At 39.0% G+C, this 25,714-nt stretch overlaps 1 protein-coding gene across 15 annotated transcripts in view; it reads left to right on the top strand.

Annotated features, from left to right (window-relative positions):
- Nucleotides 1–25,714, top strand: part of ITSN1 (intersectin 1) — a 213,911-nt gene that overhangs the window by 18,428 nt on the left and 169,769 nt on the right. For 4 of the 15 annotated variants that reach the window (XM_070597188.1, XM_070597191.1, XM_070597197.1 and 1 more), the window contains exon 2: nt 952–1,083. The exons of the other annotated variants lie outside the window; for them this stretch is intronic. The gene's annotated coding sequence lies outside the window, so the exon portion shown is untranslated. The remainder of the gene's footprint in view (nt 1–951; nt 1,084–25,714) is intronic. 15 annotated transcript variants of the gene reach the window in all.

The raw sequence follows: 25,714 nt of genomic DNA on the forward strand, positions 1-25,714 counted from the left end.
TGTAGCTACTAGCATTTTCTAAAAAAGTCCTCAGGCAGTCAGGCCAGGTTCATTATTATTTCATGGTCGAGAGGCAGTATAGCAAGGAAATTAAGAGCGAAAATTCTGGGGCCAGCCTGGCGGCATAGTGGTTAAGTTTGCAGGCTCCACTTCTATAGCCTGGGGTTCGCAGGTTCGGGTCCTGGGCGTGGACCTATACACCACTCATCAAGCCAGGCTGTATCGGCATTCCACGTACAAATAGAGGAAGATTGACACAGATATTAGCTTAGCCATAATCTTCCTCAAGCAAAAAGAGGAAGGAAGATTGGCAACAGATGTTAGCTCAGGGCCAATCTTCCTCACCAAAACAAACAAACAAACAAACAAAACCCCACAAACTCTGGAGCCAAACTGCTCAGCTGCTGAATGCATGATCATAAGCCAGCTATTTAACTTTACTGTACCTCTGTTTCCTCATCTGTAAAATGGGGTCCATTCCATAAGAATAGAATACTATTCAGCCATAAAAAGGAATGAATGATACATACTACAACATGGATGAACCTTGAAAACATTATGGTAAGTCGAAGAAGGTAGACACAAAAGGCCATGTACTATGATGATTCCGTTTATATGAAATGCTCAGAATAGCAAAATCGATAGAGACAGAAAGCAGATTAGTAGTTGCTGGCAGGGTATGGGTTTTCTTTTTGGGATGATGAAAATGTTCTGGAACTATTACATGTTATTGAATTGTACACTTTAAAATGGTTAAAATGGTAAATTTTATGTTATATGTAGTGTTCCATAATTTTTAAAAAGGAAAATTAGACATGGCATTTATTTAGCTTACTTTAGTGGCAGTTTTGTCAAAGTATTTTCTTAAACTAGTTTTATGTAATTTTAGGATAGGACCATTTTCAGTTCATATATAGTTCAATGAAATGTATCATAATTGTTCTCTTGTAGATCTAGAAAAGGTGGAAAATGAAAGCCATGAGAATTTTGATTCCTGTTCTTTCCTTGGTGCTGAAGTTCTCAAAGTGCAGCGTGGAGTCCCTGGGGGTCATTGAGACCCTTTCGAAGTGTCTGCAAGTTCAGGTTATTTTCATGATGATAGTTAAGACGTTACTTCCCTTGTTTTACTCATTCTCTGTAAGTGTACAGTGTAGTTTTCCAGTGGCTATATGATGTTTGATGACATCATCCTTTTGATGACTTATGGTTTATGTGCTTGTGTCTGTGTTTTAGAATTTTCTAAGGTAAGCTCTTTGGGATCATCAATAATTTTTAAGAGTTTAAAGAGTCCTGAGGCCAGAAAGTTAGAAAACCAGTGTCTTTGTGAAAAATGTTAGGTGCTAATGATAAAAAAATATGTATGAAGTGCTTGTATTATGCATTTTTGAAAAGGGAGGGAAAATAAATTATAAGCCAAATTATTTTGTTTTTGGTCATTTTACATCTTCATTGCTCAGACGTTATTAGATTTGGAACCACAGTGGTCTTTTCAGAACACTCTAGGCCTTCAGTTTAGGAAAAGGATCTCAGTTATTGGTTAAGTCTGTAGTTTTGAATTTGAACACATTTTATAATAATAATAATACTACATATGTTGATTAACACTGCCATATTCGTGATCCATAATGTATTTGAAGTGTCATGACAGGTAAGATTTACTGAGTGCTTACTGTGGTGCAGACAATGTTCTAGGTGTTTTCTCATGTAATGACTCATTTAATCCTCCCTAAAACAGAGCAGAATAGGTACTGCTACAATGGTCGAGTAATTTACCTATGATCTCACAACTAGTAAGTGGCAGATCTGATATTAGGACCCATGTAGTCTGGCTCCAGAGTCTGCAGTGTTCCCTCTATGCTGTATGCTACCTCTGCGTATGCGTGCTGTGTAGTGAGAGCTCTCTGGGAATGTGTATAGAAAGTTCCCATTTGGAAGGCCCACACTTCTGCGTCTTTGTAATCCAGTGGTGGCTGGGTTGGGAGGGGGCCTGGGTCTCGTGCCTAAGGCCTGGGCTCCAGGAAAGAGGTGCTTGGGAGAGGGCTGGGGAGCTCTTGGGGCCAAACCTCATTCCCGGGAAGCTTCTGGTCCAGTTTTCTAGTTGGATGTCTTCTTCCTAGAGATTGGCTCAGCTTATGGTTTATAAGAGGATCTCTCCCCTTTTCTGTGGCCCTTTGGAACAAGATAGATTTTCACCATTTTCCCCTAACCTCTGTCTTTGAGTCAAACGTTTATTCCATTTGAGCTTTTCTGAGGGTTTTTACTACCAACTAGAAATGAGAAAAAAGTTGGGGGGGGTGATGTGATATTAAAAGATACCCTTTAAAAAAAGGAACAGCACTAATAGATACAGATATTAGTGGAGAAAGGGGTCTTTGAGATTCAAATAATTGAAGTAAAAGTCATCAACCTCTCTGAGAAGGTCCCTTCACCTTGATGTGGGCTCCTCCAGACTTGTCATCGCTGAGGCCAGGGTGGGTGCTTTGCCAGGAGGAATGAGCCAGACCTCCAGCCACGCGCTGGAAGGGGGAATGTTGCCAGGAGATCTGTGCTGGGGCTGAAGGATGTGCCCTGCCACCGCCTCCTCTTTTCCTCTCCCTGCTGTCAGTCTTACCACCACAGATTCCCAGGAGCCACGCTGGGCTGAAGTGGACAGCAGGGCTGGGGCCTGGGGTGTTGCAGGCGGTTTGTGTGAAGGGAAGGCTCCGTTAGTGTTAAAAACTGGGCATTAGAGTACTTTTCCTTTCCAGTTGTTCTTTCAGTAAAAGCTTTTACCTCAAGGGATTTTCTTTGCTGTGTGACCATATCCATTACTGTGTCCTGAACTGCAGGTGGCAGCCCCAGACCCTCCCAGTGGAGCACTGGGAGCACAGAGCCTGCACAGGAGTTCCAGGAGAAGTGAGTGACAGGGCTGGAGGTGGTCCTTCCTCCCTGCTTCTTTGAACATCTCTGATTTAAAAGGTTTCTGAAGCTGAATCCTTAAAAAATAAATAGTCTGGAGTCCTAAAGATGCTGGCTGAAGGGGGCCTGGCGGGGAGAGGAACATTCCCCTCGAGGCTCATTTTCCACCCTTGGTGGCCACGCAGTGGAATCCAGTCGTGTTCATGACTCTTGTCCAGACATTCTGGTTTGTTTACATATCAGAAGCAGAACGAGAAGACATTTTTAACTATCATTCTATCTGCATGAACGAGGGCTATTTGTGCCAGTATTTTCATTTAAGCTTTTATATGTTTGTGGGCTTATTTTCTACTTAAAAGATTTTTTTACTACACAAAATAACATGTTTATGGTACTAAAATCTCTCTGAGTGGCTTCCTATTTACTCAGCTGCCCAAGTTGGAAGCTTATGCCTTATCCTGGATTCCTTCCTCCGCTGTACGCCCGCTTCTAATCCAGCACCATTGATCTGGCTGAGTTCTCGCAGTTTCCTCTCTCTGCTCAGCTACTGACCAACCTCAGGCCTGGTCCCTCTTCAGCCAGTTTTGCCCTCCTTCCATATCTTTTTCCACTAGAGCAGCAGTTTTCAAATTTTTTCATCTCAGGACCCCTTCATACACAAAATTTATTGAGGAGCCCTGAAGAGGTTTTGTTTATGTGGGTTCTTTATTGATATTTACCATATTAAAATTAAAACTGAGAAATTGCTTATTTTTAAACTTTTTATTTATTAATTCATCTAAAAATGAATAATAAAGTCATTACAAGTTAGCATAAATAACTGTTTTTTTGGTGAAGAACGTTGGCCCTGAGCTAACATCTGTTCCCAATCTTCCTCTTTTTGCTTGAGGAAGATTGTCCTTGAGCTAACATCTGTGCTGGTCTTCCTCTATTTTGTATGTGGGACGCTGCCACAGCATGGCTTGATGAGTGGTGTGTAGGTCCATGCCTGGGATCTGAACCCGTGAACCCGAGGCCATCAAAGCGGAGCCCATGAACCTAACCACTATGCCAGCGGGCCGGCCCCTGCGTAAATAACATTTTGATGGGAATAACTGTTTTTGAAGACAAAGACTTGTAGTGAGAAAAGTGGCATTGTTTTACATTTTTGCAGATGTCTTTAATGTTTGGCCTGATAGGAATCAACTGGATTCTTATCCGTGTGCATCCAGTGTGATGACATTCTTTCTGTCATCACAGCCAGCTCTCCACCTTGTCAGACCCATCACTCCCTTTTTGTACTGTCTCATTTATTCTCATGAAATTAAATTCATCAATAATATACACATAATTTCAAAAATAGTGTAATGCCCTAATTTTTTTATAGTGAAGAAATCAAAGTAATTTACACAATTAGAGTATGTCAGTGCTTGGTCTTGACTACACCAGAAGACATGGGAATGAGATGCTCATTGCAAATGCAGTGGCTGCAAATGCATGCTGATGGAGGGGATTCAGATATCGAGACCGGCATTATAGCTCATGACACTTGCTGTGAACAACTTTTGCAGAAACTCAGAACAATGTTCTCTTGAATTATACTTCTAGCAAATTGAGTGTATGGTAAAAACTTGCAAAAAGTCCTTTGTGTTTATGTTGGTAAAATGGAATTTGGCTCTAGGCTTAGATAATTATAAATGGATTTCTCTCCTATATGAATATCTGTTGAAACATTTGAAAGTCACAAGGGACAACTCCTTGTATGGGACTGTTCTGAGTAGCCTGTTAAATACCAGTGGTGCCTCCCAGTGAATGTGACAATCAAAAATACCCCTAAATGTTTCCAAACATCCACTGGGGAATTGTACATACCCATTGAGAAGCACTGATTGATGGAATCTTGGCTGGGTTAAAAGGAATTTTTTTTTGATGTGGGATGATCATTTTTAAAATAACTTACAGGGGCTGGCCCAGTGGTGCGGCTGTTAGGTTCACACATTTGCTTTGGCAGCCCGGGGTCCACCAGTTTGGATCCCGGGTGTGGACCTACGCACTGCTTGTCACACCATGCTGTGGCTGGCATCCCGTATATAAAGTAGAGGAAGATGGACGCGGATGTTAGCTCGTGGCCAGTCTTCCTCAGCAAAAAGAGGAGGATTGGCAGCAGATGTTAGCTCAGGGCTAATCTTCCTCAAAAAAAAAAAAAAAAGTAACCATTAAAATAACTTACATTATAAAAGAATTTCAAAACAGAAGAATAACTTTCTGTAATCTCTTCACCCAGTATAGTCAGTACTAATATTTCGTTCTATATTTGTCTTACCTTTTTTTGGTTGTTCTTCTATAAATTTTTCCATTCAAAAATGGGATCATTTATAAACCTCTTCTTTTTACTGGGTTTGATGCTACTTGATTTTACCTAATTCATGTGTCTCTTTTTCTGTCATAGCAAAATCATTTTTATTCTTGATTTGATCATAAAATTCGCACAATCATGTAATATGCAAGCAGTGCATTAACATTAAAATTGGTGCTGTCATTAGGACGTGGGTCTGACATAAGGTGGAGGGGTAAGAACAGAGCCTAGACTTGTATGGCCTTAACCAAGTGATTTAACCTCAAACTCCAGTTTTCTTGTCCCTAACAAGTATTAGAGATAATGTATGGAAAATTCCTGCCCTTCGGTGGTGGGCGATCCCTGTCCGGCCTCTGCTAATCTCCAAGTGGACTGCAGGCCCCTGCAGGGCAGGAAGGGCATCTCAGACATCTGTTTGTGTCTCACGCTGGCTCGGCATCTAGCTCAGTAATCCATTGAACAAATGAATATGGCAAAAATTGGTTATTTTGTCAGACTGTGAGTAAACTTTGTTTCATTTCTATCATGATTCTCCTTCCATCACAGGTAAACAGCTAGATTAAGTACCCCTTCAAACCTCAGTAGGTCTTGCCCCAAGTGGGACCACTCAGGATAAAGTTGTTTCTGAAGTTTTCAGCACAGCCAGTTGTTGTCCTTATATCTAGATATGGCTTGACTCTTGTTATTACTCAGGAGTCTGGGTGGTTGGTTGATTGTGCAGCCCCGCCTTTGACGTGTGTAATTAGATGAGTTTGCATCTAGTGCGTTCCTTGAGGAAGCCAGATGTGTTTACCTCAGAGGCTGTCAAAGGCTTGAAGGGATGTCTCTAGGACTCATTGGTGCCTTTAGGACATCTCTACAGGTATGGTTTTCTTTCAGTGTGGATTTCTTTTTCTTTCAAAGTTTTGTTTTCAGCTGTTAAGATTAGAGATTTAGCAGCTCAGTCTGCTTGATCGATTTAATGTGTTACTATTGGAATTCTGAAAAATATAATTGGAAAAATGATTTGTCTGTTTTTAGGAGAGTTTCTGGATCCTGAAGGTCAAAAGCATATAGGCTGAAACAGTGGTTCTCCAACTTTAGCAGGCGTCAGGATCACCCAGAGGACTGTGATGAAACAGATGGTTGGGTCCCACCCTGGTTTCCTATTCACTCTGCCTGGGTGAGGCCTGAGCATTTGCATTTCTACCCAGCTCCCTCTTTATGCTGGTGCTGCTCGTCTGGGGACCAGACTTTGAGAACCACTGGGTTGAAGTATTGAAGTCAGTTAAAGGTGATGATATGGAGGGAGAGATGGGCCCAGCTTGTTTCGGGAGAATCCTGTTGTGCTCCCCAAAGATATTAGAATAATAAAGAAAAACTGGTTTTGGTACATGAAGAGAAGGAAAACATAGGCGTAAACCCTTAAAATACTATATGATCTACACAGAACTCGAAATATATTACGATGTACGTCTGAAAGCGATGTTATAATCCAATGTTACTGCAATAAAATTAAAAAAGCATAAAAATAAAAAATAAAATAAATTTAAAAAATACTTTATGATAGTTGTAATGGTTCTTAAAATTAAGATAACAAAAGAGAATTGGAAATAATTAATTTTAAAAAGTTTATTTTACCTTTTTGAAAATAAGAGTGATGCATATTCATAATGAAAGTGTCATAAATACAAAAATTTCTCTTCTAGAAGAGAGAAGAAATTTGCCCAAATTATATTTTAACACTTGAAGATAACTTCTGTTAATTTTTTGGTAATTTCCATTCAGTATCTCTTTTATGCTTAGGACTTCTGTTTTTGTTTTTCCCCAAAATGCAGTTTTTATTATCCAACAATATATGCATATTATAATGGAAGAAAAAGATCATAAAGAACACTCAAGTCTCTCCAGGCACAACTGCTGTTAACTTCCTGCAATTTATTATTAGAGATCTCTTTATATGAATATACTTACTGATGTGTATTTTCCTGGCCATGTGGTTTTATAATTTAATTTTTTTACGCATTATCTTTTCATGTCATTAGATGTAATTCGGAAGTGTCTTTTTCAGGTACAGAGTATCCTAATCTGATCAACATACTTTCTATCTAAATCTTTTCAAACAACCCTTAGTTCCCCCGGACCCCTTGATGAATTCCCTGAAGTGGACGTGGTAGGTCCAATAGAATGTAAAATCTAAGGCTCTTGATATATTTTACCAAATTGTCTCTAGAAAGGGCTTAGGAATTACTGCCCAGACACCAAGTCTACACTCATTGCCATTTTAATATTTGCCAGCTTGATAGGTGAAAAATAGTATCTCCTTGTTTTAATTCAGTTCTTTTGCTGATAAGAAGTCTAGCACTTTTTTTCATGTATTTAATTGCTCATTTATATTTCTTCTCTTTTGAATTTTAGCTCTTATCCTTGCCACATTTTCTTTTGAAGTTAACTTCTTTCTTAATTTATGTGAGCTCCTTGTATTTAGGGATATTAATTCCTTATGTCGTTTGCTTCAGATATTTATTCTCAATTTTTCATTTGCTTTTAAAACTTAATTGTGATTTTTTCTTTTATAGAACTGTCGACGAAAATAATCCATAACCAATCTATAAATGAAAATTTGGGTGAGTTTATTCTGAGCTGAAATCTGAGGACCATGGCCCGGGGCCTTTCTTCCCAAAGGAAGAAAGGGCACCAAAGAAGTGAGGTATACAGAGTGGTTATATACCCCCAAACAGGACGTTTCACATATGATTGAAATGTCCCTCCCACAATAGTCACAAGATTGCCCTGTCGGCACAGCGCTTGATGGACACAGCGGGTAGTGGGTCTGCTCTCTTGGAGGGCTAGCAGGAGGCAAGTCTATTGTCTCGAGCTGGGCGGTCACAGGTGAGCACAGCAATCAGTTTCTAGCCTAAGGAAAGATGCTTAATCCTTCAGGAGATGCCAACATTGGGAGAGGGCGGGAAGTTGCACCTTTATCTCAAGGGCCTTTGTTCTTGCCATAGGGAATATCTAAAGCAGATATACAATGCATGCTCAACAGCCGCCTCAGGCCCTTTTGGAAAGACAAGGTCAGGCCGAATTAGGTTTATACCAAATGGCTTCCTCATATTCTCCAATATATCCTATTGCTTGCCATTTTTATTTGTCAGAGGTACTGAAGGTCTACACCCCCCCCCCCATCCACCATTATTTTCCATTTTTAAAGATTTCTTCCCATGCTGTCAAATGACGGTCCTCTCTCACTCTAGGATTTTATAACTATTAACCCATATTTTCTTCTAGCATACTTTCATGGTTTCAGTTTTTTCAATAGAATCTTTAAACCATCTGTAATTTATTTTGGTACAAGCAAATAAATTTATTCTAATGTGAGCAAATGTGACTTACATTTTCTTAACATTTAATTATTTGGTCACACTATGCAAACTCTAGGCAAATTTAGGTAGCAAGTTGGAGATAAGCAGTAAGTTTTCACACTGCTCTGAGGAGCACTGGGAATGCTGAGAAGGCTTAAAGTGTTTGCCGTGGGAATAGGGGTGGGAGAGGAAGAGAGCTGAGCACGTACGTATATGGGTATTTCCAGCTCCACCTTCTCCCCGGAACTAGACTTAGATGGTCAGCTAGGCGCTTACTAGGCAGATCTTCTTGGGCGCCTAATACTGGGCTGTTTCATAGCCCAGACTTCCATACTAGCCCTAAACTTCATAGCTAGTCTTGATTCCTTTCTCTTCCATCCACCTTCTGTTTACTTCATTGCTAAATTCTGTAGGCTTTCTGTCCAAAATATATCCCAAATCTGACTACTTCTCATCATTTCCACTGTTAAAATGTTAGTTCTGGCCACCGCTGCTCTCACATGAGCGTCTGCTGTGGTCTCCTCATTGGTTTTCTTGATTTCGCTCTGCCTGCCTGGAATCTTCCACACAGCAGCTTCTGCAGTCTAAGTCAGATCATGTTATTCCCTTGCTTAAAACCTTTCAGAGACTTCCCATTCACTTAAAATAAAGTCCAAGGCTCACTTGAAGAGATCCTTGTGGTCTGGCCGCTGTTCCCTCTCCAATTTCCTCTTTTTCTACGCTCCCCTTGTTTACTTTGCACCAGCTAAGCTGGCCTCTTTCTGTTCTTTGAACAGGTTCTTTTCTTTCTTTGGATCTTTGACTGAACCTTCTCTAGAACTTCCCAGAAACTACCCCAGGTTCTTAGAGAGGCTTTCCTTGACTACCCAGCCTCACAAAGAATCCTCAAATACCACCTCCAGTCATTGTCTGTCTATCTTACTTTCTTTGGAGTGGTTCTCTGTATGTGAAATGACCGGTATTTATTTGTTTACTTATTAGCTATCTCCCCACTGTAGAAAGTAAGCTCCTGGAGGGCAGAGACTCCTTTCTGTTCCGATCTGACTCCCTGCACTTAGCCTGGTTCCTGGCTTATGGTGCTGGTGGTAGGTCCTAGGTAGCTATTTGTGGCGCTGCTCCCACCCTGTAGCCCTGCCCATGCTTTAATCAGAGCAGCTCAGCTTTTGTCTCTTGAGCTTCACTGTGAGGTTTCTTTCCAGAAAGTTTTCTTGGTTAACAAAAGTTTGAAGATAATTCCCTTAGAAGATAAGAATTTACTGTCAGGTTCTATGAGGAAGAAAAGATTTTAATTTGACATTTCTGTCAGTGTTCCATCTGCTTCATAAATATATTGGTGATATGGGGCCAGCTCTGGTGGCCTAGTGGGTAAGTTTGGCGTGCTCTGCTTCAGTGGCCCAGGTTTGGTTCCCGAGTGCAGACCTACACCACTCGTCTGTCAGTGGCCATGCTGTGGCAGCGGGCCACATACAAAAAGAGGAAGATTGGCAATAGATGTTAGCTCAGGGCCAATCAACGAATATATATATATATATATATATTGGTGATATGGTTCCTGACTTTTTAACTTGAAGGGGCAAGCATGAGTACAGCATAATGATTTTAAACATTTTCCCCCCAGGAGTACTTTTTCTTTGCGTACTGAATTGCATACCATAGATTGTTTCTATCCTATAATTAGGAAGATTATGAGATTAAATCATCTTATATTTACCTTTTTTAAAGAGTGCTTCCTGAATCCTAAGCCAGAGCATTTGTATAGCTTCATTGTGTAAATATTTACGTTCCAGGTGTGTTATTCATACACATAAATATATGTTTCCCTTGATCTGTGTGTGTATGCATAGCATTTGTGTTCTCTTGTTCCTCATTAAATTGTAAACACTCTAGTTTATGACTCCTGTGCATCCTTTTTGGCTCCTCACTGCATTGTGCTGTGATGGATACCAGGTTGCTGCTCCCTAAATATTAGTTGATTTTTGTGACAGTCGTCATATGACAACTTCAGTATTTTAGTTTTTGGCTGCTCTGTTGATTAGAAACTTGTCTCAATTGTGTTTTAAGTTATTACTTTCTACATTTTAACTAGTAAGTACAAAGAGATTGCCTTTAGTTGTGGTTTATGTGTTTTCATGTTATGGTATCGAGAGTATAAAGTTTTACACCTGTTTGCATTGTGGATGATACATTTTATGAAAATAAAATTTCTTTTTTTATCACGTAGAGCTTTTTCCTTGAAATGGTACTTTAGTAACTCTTCCTTTCTGAGTTTTTTGATAGATCCTTACTTATTCTTTTATTTTTAATCTCTGTCTTTTATTTTAGGTGTATTCTAGTTAGCTTGGCCTGCTCTCTTTTCATAGCAGCCTATCATTTAATACATGTAATATTCTTTTGCATTTTGTTTCTAAAGTAAATATCTTTTAATTTTAAAAATAATACAGTTAATTTTTAACAATTGAGATAAAATTGACCTATAACATTATATTAGTTTCAGGTGTACAAGATAATGATTCTTTCAGCTAATTAATTTCAAAGAAAAGTGGTAGATTTCATTTCTCTGGACGTTTTTTGTTCTTTTGTGTCCTATGGAGTATTTTCATTGGCGCCATCTTTTGAGGGTTTTCTTCAAGGAAGGGAATTTCATCCATGTCTGAGGGTTGAATGAAAGGACAGCTGCAGATGCCTGAATGGCAGCAAATTGGCCTGCCCAGACTTTCAGAGAGAAAGCACAGCAACACAAGACAAGCAGTGGGCTTAACAACCAAATTGTTAGCATCTACCTCTTAAAAGACTCAGTTGTAGACTGTGGAGTGGGCACAGCTGGAGGGAGGGTGCTTGTTTCTACGTCCTGCCCATTGGTGAGCGGTGGTCTTTAACCTGTGGAAGTTTATCAGGGGTGCATGAATTAGCCACCTTTTGCTATTTTTATTACCATTTTGCGGATCTTGGCAGACTATGGATCTAATACACGAGAGCTGCTTAATAAATATTTGCTGGATTCGTGGACAAAGACTTCTAACAATAGCAAGAAAGTAGTTCTTTTCATTATCTTGAGTGCCTTTTACAGCTTAGCTTGAAACAATTTTATGGAGTGGTTCTTATAAATAGCACCTTTTATATATTAAATGAAAAGTGTTTTGTGGGGGTCATTTTTGCCACACAAAAAATTGTTTTTTAAATGACCTACATATTATAGAAAATTTGAAAAATGTGCATTAAATAGAAGCAAGGAAAAGATCTTCCTCTGTCTGGCGAGCCAGGACCACTACTGATAATGTTTATGAAATATCCCACTATATTTCCTTTTCCTTCTTTGTTTCTCCATATACTTTCTGAACATGTCCACGTTTATTAGTCATATCATAATCACTTATTTTTCTCCTTTTTGCAGTATCTCTTGTTTAATTTAAAATGTTGAGAATCAACAATTGTAAGGGTTGTAGATGACATAGGTAAGTATTGTAAGGTTAATTTTAACTTTCCCTCACTCCGTGTCTGTCTTCCCAACCCTGTACTCCTTCATATGAACTATTCACTCAATCAAAAAAGTTGCACCCTGGTCCTATTCCCTCTCTCACCATGGCAAAAATGGAAACAAGCAGAATCATAAAGGTGGGCAGCAGGCCTGAAAAATAAGGTGCCAACGTGATGCTCAGACTAGATAATCAGCTCCTGGACAATCAAGCTCCTTTCCTTTTTTATTTTGTCTTTTACTTTTTCTCCTCTTAATCAGAGATGACTTTTTCCTATCTTGGAGCTTTTGCATGGTCTTTTGAATGATCTAAAAGTCAAGAACTTGATAAGTTGATTTTAGTATTTTTGTGACTGATGTATTAGATTAATGTAATGTGAGTCATTCAAGAACCTAGCTCCTGCTTGAACCTGTGTGTTGAGTGCCCTCTTTATTTGGGGTTGAAACATTTTTTTAGTTAGCAATTGATCTTTTCCAAGCAATGCATTGTAGAAGTTGTCTAGGCCTTGTTCTTTTGTATCATTATTCATCTTCCCTCTAAGCTTTGGAGACCGAGGCTGGATCTTGAGTCATCTGGCCCTTCACAGTGCTGGAAATCCACCCTGCTGAGGTGAATGCATGAAATATTTGTTGTCTCAGTGTAGATCTGAGAACTGGTTTGTCTCCAGTATCACAGATTGAGTTCTTTATGTTACTGATAGGTACCTTTTGTGTCCATTTTACAAAGAGATCAGATCAGGGCTATAAAAATTACCGTACAGATGACATGATTAATCAGACTATTGATTAAACTCTTGTGAGTAACTCCTGTGCTTAATGTAATTTCCAGATATTTTGAAATACCAAATATAGACCCAGGGAGCTCAATATTTGAGTTTTGATAAATTTCTCTATTTTAATTTTTGTAGTTGCTCTTCATTTTAGAAACATCCACTCTGTCAAATGGTTAGCATTGTGTGCAGAGTGACAGCTTAAATAATGTGCATGTTTGCTGTTGAAGCAGATGCCTCTAAGTAAAGCTACCAGATTAAAGAGGAGAAAAGGGAAAAAAGGAGAATGAACCCACCACGTAACATCTGTTAGAGACTCATGTGAACCCTGCAAGTTATTCTTCGTTTCCCATCCTAGATTCTCTTTTAATTTTCCCTGTTCTATTAAAGCATCTTGATTAATTCTGTATTAGCAGAGTGCCCATAGCTTCTTAAAGAAATGTGGTTCAGTAACAACTCTTGAGTTTCCATGTGACTACTTATCTAATCTAACATGTATCTCTTTTGAGAAAAGTGTCCATTATTAAGGTCAACTCACAGGTCAGACATTAATCTTGATTGTCAAGTGTCTGAAATCATGTATGGAGGCTAAAGTGATCAGATGGAACTCATCAGAGTGCTAACTCTATTGAGTGAAAGATGCTCAGGCTTTGGTCTCTTTTGTGTTGCAATTCCTAGCAAGATCCAAAGGAATGAAATTTCCCAAATATGGAATAGCATGATTTATGAGAATATTTATTAAGCTTAAGGTAATATGTTAAAAATTAGCTTAATTTAGTTTAATCTAAGTTTAGCTCTTAGAAACTGATATCAAAGATAGTTTAAAATTTGCTAAGCTTTATTTAAAGCTTGGGTTTTTGAGTGGAAACAGTTTCCCGAGGTATCCCATGGTTTCCTTTAATTATTTCAGGAAGAGTGTCTATTTTCAGGATGAAAAAAATGACCAATCATTGTTTTAAATCAGGCTTAATTGCAATGACATGTAAGGGAGAAAACATATTAATCTAGAGACAAGTAATTTCTTAATTCAGCCTTTTACTCCTGTGTGAACAACAGAAAAACTGTGGGATTGTCTTAATTGTTTTATAACTATAAGAATTTATTTTTTATACAGAATTTTAAAATTCTTGCTGAATTATATTCCTTGTGAGTTTTTGGTTAAGTAGCTTTCCTGAGCTGGTAGCTTATAGAAATAGGCTAGTTGAGAGGCATTTACCTTCTAAAACCAGCTTTTTTCTCTTTCTCAATTTAACCTTTTGTTGTAAAGAATTCCAGCATCTGCAGAAGTGGAGGGAGTGAGAAACACCGAGAACCATATCCATTACCCAGCTTCAGTGACTGTTAACTCTTGACCAATCTTGTTTCATCTCTCTCTCCAGCCCCAAAGATTATTTTGAAACAAATTCTAGACATCGTATCATTTCATTAAAGTGAGTTGCTTTTGATAATGACAGTAGAAGCCATTTTCCCTCTTGGCATTAGCACAGACTCTAAGGGCTGAATAGAATTTTAAGGGGACAGACTCTGCATTGAAGAGCTCACCTCTTAAGGAAGGAGCTCATATTTTCACTGGACACTTTCTTCAAGTTTCGTTTGTCTTTCAAGTAGGGACGTATTTGCAAAGTTCTTATCTGTTTGGAAATTCCTGTAGCAAGTTCAGGTTTAGTTATCCTGTACTGCTTTGGCTGCGCCTTATCTAAATAGTATTGAAGGTAAGAAAGAATTATTTCACCAAGAGTTGGCTTCGGGCGGAATTAGATATATTGGGTGTATTTAGGAAGTGCCCCTTAATGCTGTAATCATATACTTGCTTTTAAAGGAACCTCCTAATAATTGCTCTTAAAAAAGCACAAATAAAACACTTAAAGGTGATCTTTTTTCCTAGCCGTCAGTGGGACAATTTAATTCCTTTTTTTCAGTGAAAATAAATGTTTTTTTTCCCCGAGTACCTGAGATCTCCAGGTATTGGTTGTCTCATCCTTTGTTGTTAACCCTATTGCTTTCCCAGGCCAGGGTGCCTTTTTGTATACTTTGACCTTGCACTTGAAAGTGAATTCCTTTTGTCCTTTGAAGGAGGCATAAAACTCTTGGTTTATACTGGCGAGTGTGAGAAATAGAATTTTCACGTTTCCTTATGATTTCTAAATTTGAAGTGGCTTTGGTGATAATCCTAGTAACAGTTTCTTGATTTACTCCTAAGAAAAAATAGATTCAACAGATTAAATAGAATGCTTAAAGTGTTTTCCTTCTAAAACTAAAGCCAATTTTGCCTTAATTGTTAATCCTTAGATTTTAGTTCTTGAACATAGAAATCTGTGGGGTTCAGTTTTATATTTTACTTGGTTCCAGTTTGTAGGGTAATCAGTGATTTGGCTGTATGGGATGCTGAAAGTGCTGGACCTAGCTAGATCAGGAATCTAATTTACCGTGTGATTAAATATGTGTCCACTTTTTTTCAGTAGCTAAACAGAAGTAATTATGTTTACATTCCACCTATTTCACAGGGATGTTGTTAGAAATACTATAATTAGATTTTTTAAAAATTTGCAAAAATATTTGAGCAGCTTCACAGGCGCTATATAAAAGCAAGATGTTATAAACGTCTCATTTTTCTTGATTTGTGTTTTTGACCCTAGAAACATATTGCTTTTTCTTTTTCCCTGCTGCAGGTGCTGATACATGTTTTGAAATTTGCTCTCTTAATGTTTTTAGCGGTGGGGATGATATAAAAGCATTCCTGTGTCCCGGATGAGTCTGCATAGATGACTAAGTTAATGGCAAGGCAATTGAACTGTGCTAAGTGCTTGCCTGTGTATCCTTCTGGCCTCTCCACTTACAGGGTAGAGTTACTGTTTACAGTGACACGTTTCACTCTCTGTGACTGGGTAGTCTGAATCAGTTTGCCTGTTGCCTGGCTGTCTTGAACTCAGTCTTTGTCTTATTCCACGCCTCCTCTGTCCCCCGTTTTATATCTTAGGTTTTAGGATGGGTGATCTGCTTGGTTAACTACCTCAGGAGGATAATGCTGTCTAATAAAGTCAGAGTGAGAGCCTTCGCATTATGCGGCATGACTTAGAGAGTCATAGAACTAATAAGACAGCAGATCTGAGGCAGAGCCGGTCACTGGGCTCCCATTGTGTATTTTTGGGTGAAACTGTTCTCTTTATCTGGTTTGGGTTGTTTTGCTTATGATGGCTAATATGGTTGATTTTTCAACACAATTTGGGCATACTTCATGTATATTTTGCAAAATATTTGTTTTCTTTTAGTCCTAACAATAGTTAGTATAAGGTCAACCTTATACTTAGGGCTGAAAAATTTTAACCTTAGTAATTAAAGAATTTTCCAGTCTCATTAGGATGCTTGTTGGCATGAACTTTTTTCTACATAATGAGGTGATCTGTGCTATATTTAGGTTTTGATGTTTCTAATGTATAGAGTTTGAGGACCTAAGGATTTGGGATGGTGGCTTTTCAGGGAACAAGACTTCTTTCTCACAGGGTGGTCTGCTTTGTTATGCTGTATGGTGACCTACTCAAAGGGTTGGTTTCTGTTACATTCGGAAATGAATGAACCTTTAAGAACAAATGAGATGACTTGCTCAGGACAACGTTTCAAATATAGGTAGGGGCAGTTGTCGGTGGACTATGAAATGTTTGAAAGTGGCCCTCATTATATCAGATGACTTGAACTGGCATCCCGCAGCAACCACCTTGCTTTGAAAAGGTCCTTAAGAAGCAGTAATAACATACTTTGGCACTGAGTAAATAAAATAAACAAGGAAGTCTGTGATGTTAAACCAAATTTGTTTGATTTTAAGGCCAAATAAGTGAGGAGTGTTTCTGAGAAAATCTTGTGATGTGTGCAGATGAAGAGAAACCTCCTGAGCATTTTGATTGTTGATCCAAAATAGCACATTTCTAGAATACGATTACTTGGTTTATCTAAAAAAAGCTGTCTTGCCTGTGTTAAACTATTGTTAAAAAACAAGTCATCAGTGTTTTAATTCATAGCTTTCTCTTTTTTTCTTGCAAAGGTATATGGTTAAGCATTGGCTTCATTCGTCGAACTCTATTTTATGTGTCTCTGTCAGAACTCCAGATAACTGATTTGAAAACTACATGGCTGATATACCATGAAGTTTATGAAACGAATTCACTTTTGTTGTATTCCTCGGAGTATTTTTGGGGTCTTAATTAACTTTTAAAATAACTATTTGTTTTTTGCTTTGGTGTTTGTTGCTTTGGAGAATTGAAATTGGTTCCTGGACATTTGTAGGACTACACAGTAGGAGGAATCTGACTGGGAAAAGACTCCTGATCTAGTTCTCAGTTTGTGCAAGTGGCGACTGAAGATGGAAGGGTGATCACGTGAAATTCTCAGTATTTGCTTCGTTCATTCATTCTAAACCCCATTCATTCAGTACACATTGTTTGTGTGCCTTTTGTGGGCCAAATCATGTGACAGATGCTGGGAATGCAGAAACAAATCCTTGCTCTCAAGGGACCATGGTCTTGTCTAAGAAACAGACAGTAAACAAGCAGTTTACAACAGATCTAATTCTAAGCCAGGAGCATGCAAAGAGAACAATAGAGGACATCTATTGAAACCATTGTAGGCCGGCCAGCCCGTGGCCAAGTGGTTAAGTTCTCGCGCTCTGCTTCGTTGCCCCAGGGTTTCGCTGGTTCGGATCCTGGGTGCAGACATGGCACTGCTCATCAGGCCATGCTGAGGTGGCATCTCACACAGCTCAACCAGAAGGACTTACAGCTAGAATATACAACAATGTGCTGGGGAGCTTTGGGGAGAAGAAGAAGAAGAAGAAAGAAGATTGGCAACAGATGTTAGCTCAGGTGCCAATCATTTAAAAAAAAAGCCATTCTAGGATTCGAAAAGGACGTGTGGCCCAAGTTTAGAATGGCAAGGAGAGTTAGCCAGGTGAAGAAGGGAGGACAGAGAGGGAGTGTGGGCAGAGTTCTGCAAGGGGTAAATTCAGTTCTTTTTAAAGAATAGTTCCCTAGTTAATAGTTACCAATTTGTAGTATTTATGCAGTAAATAAAATATTTATGATTGCCTAATGTTGACATATTAATTTTGGGTATTTTTCCTTGGTGTGTTTCCACAAACTGTCTCTGCTCGTTTTCCTTTTCAATTTTGTAGTTGTTGATGGGCAATGTCTATGTTCTCTTGCCAGTTACGTAATGTGTGTCTCTTTGGGTTTAAGCTGTTACCTCCCCAAATTCAGCTTCTTTGTTGCTCCAGAGGAATAAATTGGAAAAGGCAAATCTGGTCCTGACACATTCCTGTTAAATTTTTCGGTAGCTCCCTTGCCCCAGTGTGCCAGTGGGACGAACTCTAGTCCCATCTCCGCCCTTAGACCCTTGTCCTTGCGATGGCATCCTGCCTCCTGAGTGTTCACGAACCCTCTACCTAGAAAGTGATTCTGCGAACTTCTCCTCATCCTCCAAAGCCTGTTTGGTGACTGGTGACCTTTCCACCATGCTCAGTTCATCGCTTTCTTTTCTCTGCTGCCTCTGTACCCTGAACTGCTGTCCGTTGTTGTATGAAGCACAGTGTGCCAGAATTATTTGTTTACTCTCTGTTCGTGCTCTAAATTTGAGCTCTTTGAGGCAGGACCTATATCTTTCTCTCTTTTGATCTTTATGTTTATCACAATAACTGTCATATAATAAATAGTCATTAATTGATTTAAGCTGAGCAGTGTAACATTTAAACATTTAGTTGTTCTCTGATTGACTCACCGATAATTGTGACTGAATGAAAGTGCTTAAGCACTGTTGCAGGTGTTTTACTTACATTAAAACTCATTCAGTTCTCCTTGTTAAAGAAAATATTATTCTGGCGCTTGTTAAAATTGTAAGGAAGACTTTATGCAAGACCGTTGCAATAGGGGAGAGAGAGAGGGCTCAACTCTGAATACGTCAAGGACAAGTGGGGAGTTACAGCCAACGGGCAGAGTGAAGAGGAGTCAGTGGATGGAAAATTACTAAGAGGAGACATCGAGGGTAAGGGGGTTCTTACTGAACTTGGCCTAACTGCACTCTTGCTGAAGGCACGGAAGGACTTAGGCATCAAAACTTGGGGATGAGGAACTTGACCAGGTATCAAACATGGGGGATTCTCTTTAAAGCGACTCAGCAGGATTCTTGCTAAGACCGGGCTAGGCAGACTGATAGCAGGGCAGGGCCACGGTTGAGGCCTAGTCGAGAAGAGGGCCCAGAGGAGCCTGATAAAGTTTGGTCATGGAGAGAGTCTTTATCTTTCCAAGCCTTTTGAGTTAGGTGCTATGATTACCCATATTTTATAGATAAAGAATCTAAAGTTTAGAAATAGTTTAAGTAACTCACGCAAAGCCCACAGCCAGTAAGGACAGAGCTGCATGCTTGTTGGATGCTTTTTGCTTGATGACTTTAAGCGGTTGGTCATCTTCTAAACTCTGTGCCCTGCCTGTGATGGCAGTTAATTTTTGCTAACCTACTGTGAGAATCAATAGAGGTTTGCCTCTGTTTTGGAATAACTTGTGAGCTTGCTGCTGGTGGTGCAGTTGCACAGCCCTTGGTGTCCACTGGGGCAGCATGCTCGGGTTGCACTGCAGAGTCACATTTACATGTTAGCAGCTTTGTTAGAATTTCAAATAGATGAGCGGACTATCTATCTGTATACCTTTTTATTTTTTTTATATATTCAGCAGAATAGCATTTTTCAGTCATTTCTGGATCTCTCCTATTGAAATATAGACACAGAAGGAAGAAAATATAAAAATTAGGATTTGAGATTTCTTGAGATAAAAGGTGATGTTAAACCTTAATCAGTAATCTATTTCTATGTAAAGCTCTTCAAGTATGGATGAGTTAATCACGTAAGTTTTATAAATCAGCTGTTTTCTATATGGTAATCAGTGAAATATGACCATTTTTGTGTGATTTTACTTAATTTTCTAAGAAAATTCTGTAGCTTGTATTGCTGCTGTTCTCTTGAACTTCTGTGTTCTGTATTAAGAAGAAGACCTCTTGGGCATGAAATAAGGGTCCTTAGATGGCAAGGTGTTTTGGAGGCTGCCCTCCACCACTGGATTCCCGTCCTCTGCACAGCATCTCTTGTATTCTCTTATCCTTTACATTCCTCCCATTCAGAATTATTGACCACTCCTTGCATGCTTCTGGTACTTTTATATGGCGTTTTGCTTATGCCTTTCATGCTGTTCTTCAGCCTAGAATGATGTTTCCTCTCTATATACGGCTCCTAATTTAAATCCCCCTTATTGCTAGTTATTTTGCAAAGTGGCTTCTTCTCTCCATCAAACTGGTAGCTTTTTCTCCTTGGCTCTGGCAGTCCTATGGAGGGTTACAGGGTTATCTCATTTGATACAATGTATATGAAAGTAGTAACTGAATCATTACAAGTTTTACATGTTAGTGAGAATATTTACAACCCTTTATCCAACTTTTAATTTTGTGGTGTATTTTCTTTTTTCAGTGCATTTTTAAATAACAAAAACATGGTAAACATAATACCTTGTATAAAGTTCTGTACTTTTGATAAGCATTTTTTTTTTCTTTAAAGATTTTATTTTTCCTTTTTCTCCCCAAAGCCCCCCGGTACATAGTTGTGTATTTTTAGTTGTGGGTCCTTCTGGTTGTGGCATGTGGGATGCCCCCTCAATGTGGCCTGAAGAACAGTGCCATGTCCGCGCCCAGGATCCAAACCAGCGAAACCCTGGGCCACCGAAGCGGAGTGCATGAACTTAACCACTCAGCCACATGGCCAGCCCCTTGATAAGCATTCTTAATTGTCACATATTTCATTGTATGGATCTATCATAATTTACCTAACTGTTCCTATCCTATTGAACATTTAAGATGATTTCAGTTTTTAATTGTTAAAAATGAAGTCCTGGTGAATGTCTTGGAGCATACATATATTTTTGCCTTTGGATTATATTTTTAGGGTGGATTGCCAGGAGTTGAGTTGTTAGGTACATGGGTAAGAACATTTTTTTCTACTCTTGATACATATCTTACCACATTGCTTTCCGAAAGAGTTGTAACAGTTTGCTTTCCCACTGGCAGTTATACGATTATTAATACTGGAAATCTGCAGTAATACATTTGCTTATTTTGAGGTCTGCCTTCATTCCTTTGGGGTGAGCTTTCCAAGCTGGGTTGACTTTAAATTGACTCAAATTCCTAAGTAAGATTTCCCTTTGACAAAAAGTTTATTAGATCCGTTTCAAAAGTTGGAGTATAAAGGAAATAAGAAAAGCTTTGTCAGCGAGGGAATAAAAGGGTTAGTTTTATAATGTCCACATTTAGATGAATGTTAATCAGTGAACTACACATTGAATGAATTCACTTTTTTCCCCTTCCACTGAAGGGACAATAGTTATCTTTTCAAAATCTTTTGAATGTTATTTGGAATTGTAAAGCTTAATAGCTCTACTGGATTTCACAACATTGAAATTAAATGCAGTCAACTCTAAGCATGCAAACGTGCCTAAATTGGAATTCTAGAAATTCTTTTTAAAGAAATAGAAGTTGAGAAAATCTGGAATTTTCTTCTTTTTCCATTTTGTTCCAGATCACAGTGTATTTGTGATTTTTAACAGAAACTTTCAAGCTTTCTTTCTGCACTTTAGTGGTACAGCTGGATCTACTTAAAGAAATTGAGTGAAATCTGCAGTAAGTGATGACCAGGATTCTTTTCAGCTCTTCTCTTTTTCTCAGGCTTAAATATATTTCAGTGCATCTCAGTGTATCTAGTGAAGTGAAATTAAAGATTTGAATCATGTATCTGTTGCCTTCTAAAACGGTCTGGTTTTCTGTTGGCTGCAGTCTATTTAGTGTTTCAGTGATGCTAATGTTATTGAACGGTTTTTTAGTCCTAAACCTTCCTGGTGGTGATAAATCTTGTCCTGCACAGAAGTCCTCTGGGTCACCTAGCAGGGCGCAGTTGGTTTTGTTAACGACTGCATTGTCCTTTGCTCTCATTCATGACACTCAGTGACTTTTCATTGATGTTGCAGTAAGGCTTTACCTTGGACTTCGCCCATTCTTTACACGATGGTCGATAATCTTCAACTGCAGCAGGAAGCAGCGAGTGTCCATGTGTGGGTCAGATTATCGGCATGTAGCTATGTAGATTTCGTTCGTCTCCTGATTGGGCCGACACTTCACAGTCCTTCGCAAAGACTCTAAGAGATTAAAACACATCTCCCTTGAGTTTTCCACTTGCTGGCATCAGAAGTTGGCTGTATTGGATAGGAGGGTCTAGTTTTCATTGCTGTCCATTGTGGCACTACATCTGTGCAGATATCAAAAGATGTGAAATGTTTGCTAGATTCTCAGTTGTGTGTTTGTTATCAAGGTTTGCATGTAGCCAATTTAATTTTGATGAATATATTCAAATGTAGAGCATTTTATAATTACTAGCACAAGGTTGTTTTTCATACAGCATGCGTATGTTTCATTTCTTCCTTTAATATGATCCATAAACTCATATTTAATTTATCCAGTTGCAGCTGTTGCACTATTTTTGTTGAAGCAGGCTTAAAAATCTGGCAGGAGGCCTTCCTGCTTTCTTGCTCTTTTCAGTGTTGTAGTATTATTTTGCACAGTTGGCGCTTTCTGGGTAGTCTGTTGACTTCTTTTCTAAAGCTAAAGGCTTTCTCTAGAACTTTTCTCTGCCTAGCCTTGACCATGGTTCCTGCAGGTGAACTGATAATACCAGGCTTCGTTGCTGCTATATTGAGAGGTAAACAAATTAATTACCTGGAGATAAAGGCAAGAATACTAGATCAGTTCTCTGTGTTAAGACTGTGATTTGTGCCACAATGTAGAAGTTTATTTTAATGTTTTCCTTTAAGTGTGCATATGCCTTATAATGTGTTGACACTTCAGATTTTATTTGGAAGAAAACTTTTAGATCATCTCTTTTTGATCTCTTTGATTGCATATATCTGCATTACACAGATAACGGCATTTTGTTCTCTCCTTACCTAGTTCATTAAGTTTTTTTCCTGTGATAAAATAAATGTTTACAATTACCTGAGAAATTTCAAAATTTTTGTCACTTATTAATTTCTATTTGAGAGGGTACTGCAAAAATAGATTAAATTTTGCATAATCTCGTTGTTAATTTGGCTGATGATCTTGAAATTCCTAAATTTTATATTTAAAATAAAATTTTTATCTGAGATGCTCTTCTCCTACTCAGTGATTCTTAAAATTATTGTGTGCTGTTTGGTTTTGGGTAATATGCTTTTTCCAGGAATTACTTCTCCAGCTTTCAGTACCTCAGGTAATGTTTTATTCTTATGACCCTCTTGAAAATGGAACCTTCTAGAAGAAATAAAATCCCTCATTTATTTTATTGAAAGCTTATGAATGGTTATCTTAGCTGCGGCTGTAGTGCTCTAGAATCTGACTTCTTTAATAAGTTAGAGAAACTGTAGTTAGTGAAGTTTCAAGTGTTGCTTTGCTGTTAGTTAGTGATCTAGAGTTGGAAATAAGCTTCGAAGAAGGGAAGGTTTATTTCATTTCGCTCTGAAAACAGGAATTCCTTTCTCTTTTTGCTGTCCCCCGTTTTTCAACTTTGTAGCTGTATTTTGGTTTTATTGCTCCCTGATGAATTCTCTCCTATTGGAGACATTAAAGTCAGGGTGAGTTAGAAGAACTGAGGTTAAAATCTGCTTCTTCAACTTGATTTCTCTTTGTGGAAAGTAAGCAGGAGTAAATGGATGAATCATCTGAAATGCCAGTGAGTGTTGCCAAGTGATGTGCTGACAGCTGGGCCTGACAGTGATTGCTTGCCAGTGGTCATTCCTGACCTGTCCCTTCTCACCTCCGTCCCCTGCCACCACCCCCTCCCCCAGCACCAACAATCTGATATGAATGCCCGTTCCCTTTTTAGAGGACAACTCGAATATTCACTACAGCTTTTCAGACACAACGTTGACATTGTCTCTTTGAACTTAGCCGTAAGGTTCTCGTTTCCATCGAGTTCTTTACCCTTCGTGCAGTTTTAAAAGCTTGCTTGTGAACAAGCTGTATGTCCTTCCCGGGTCATTTTGCTCTACTTCAAACAGCAGCACATGGAGAAGCCACATTTGAGGCCCGTGACTTCAGACATGACAACTCGGCATTGATCGCTAGGCTATATGTTTGGGGTTTGTCAGTTCCTTTGTCCGTTTATTGTTTGGCTTTCAGTACCTTTTCTCTGTGTTTCAAAAGAGCTTTGTGTACATCCTGCCTCTATGTGTAATCCACAGGGCCACTTTCTGCTTTTTGTTCATCGCCGGCTCAGACAGTCTTCACAGGAGTGGAATGTGGTGTAAGGCTCGTTTCTAAAGCAGGGGTAGAGGCGCTTCTCATTTCCATTCATTGCAGACTTTTTTTTTTTTGAATAAGAGAAAGATATCCTTTGATTTTTCCCTAAGGTTTTCTAATTCTGAATTTTTAGAGATGTAAAGGCCTCCAAAAGTAAAAGATGTGGGAACACTTTTTTTGGTGATTCCTTGTAATTTTTATTCTAGCTCAGGGATAAATATGAGTAGAACAGTGCCTTAAACCAGACGCTCACAACTCTCAAATCTCAGAGAGTATCATGATAAGAGACTCTTACATGCTTTTACATGTTCCTGAAGATATTTTTGTATCTTTCAGGATTTTCTTTTCTTTTCTTTATCTTTTTTTCTTTTTTTGGTGAGGAAGATGGGCCCTGAGCTAACATCTGTTGCCAGTCTTCCTCTTTTTGCTTGAGGAAGATTGTCCCTGAGCTAAAATCTGTGGCAGTTGTCCTCTATTTTGTATGTGGGATGCCGCCACAGCATGGCTTGGTGAGTGGTGCATAGATCCGTGCCTAGGATCCAGACCTGCGAACCCTGGGCCTCCTAAGTAGAGTGCATGAACTTAACCACTACACCACTGTGCCTGCCCCAAGGATTTTAAAAATATATGTATATTTTAATTTTTCTCCCACATTTTGACGTTTTTCCTTTTCTTTCTTCTCAATGTTTCATTGATACCAAATTTCTAGAAATTTAAAATTTCTATTCTCTACTTTCCTATCCTGTAGGTCCTTTAACCTAAAACTAAACCTTTGAGCAACTTTAAAACTATATTTAAAAAATATTTCTTTATAAGAAATGAATTTGGGGCCGGCCCAGTGGCACAACGGTTAAGTCCACACATTCCATTTTGGCTTCCCGGGGTTCGCCGGTTTGGATCCCAGGTGCAGGCATGGCACCGCTTGGCATGCCATGCTGTGGCAGGTGTCCCACATATAAAGTAGAGGAAGATGGGCACGGATGTTAGCTCAGGGCCAGTCTTCCTCAGCAAAAAGAGGAGGATTGGTGGCAGATGTTAGCTCAGGGCTAATCCTCCTCCTCAAAAAAAAAAAAGAAATGAATTTAAAGTTCATTACCTTAGTACCATGAAAATCTATTTCAAATAACTTAGCCTGAATATTGAGAAAGGACATCGTGTGTAGATGTAGACAGTTGGGTGTAAGACAATAGACCTGAGAAAATGGAAGCCAAAAATGAAGTCTTTAAATATGGGGAAGAACAGGTCACTTGTTTCCAGTTACCTCTCTGGTCTCTGATGCCTTCTAGCCAGCTTACCTTTCTCTGGCGGCACAAATGTGGTTGTCCACAATGTGGAACTGCTGGAATACTGTGAATTGCAGGAGCATAGGAGGGAGAATGTAGCCTAATACACTTACAAATGTCCCGTTACGTGCAAAATACCTTCTCTACCAAGAGTACCTTTTTAATTATTGAGCCCTGGTGTTTTTGGTGGTTACCCCATCTGCATAGGTCAGTGGAGTGTGGACAGCACAGCCCCGGCCTGGCTCTGCCTCTCCCCGCCTGTGACC

The sequence above is a fragment of the Equus przewalskii genome, chromosome 27 (genome assembly GCF_037783145.1).
Source record: "Equus przewalskii isolate Varuska chromosome 27, EquPr2, whole genome shotgun sequence".
NCBI classification, from domain to species: domain Eukaryota; kingdom Metazoa; phylum Chordata; class Mammalia; order Perissodactyla; family Equidae; genus Equus; species Equus przewalskii.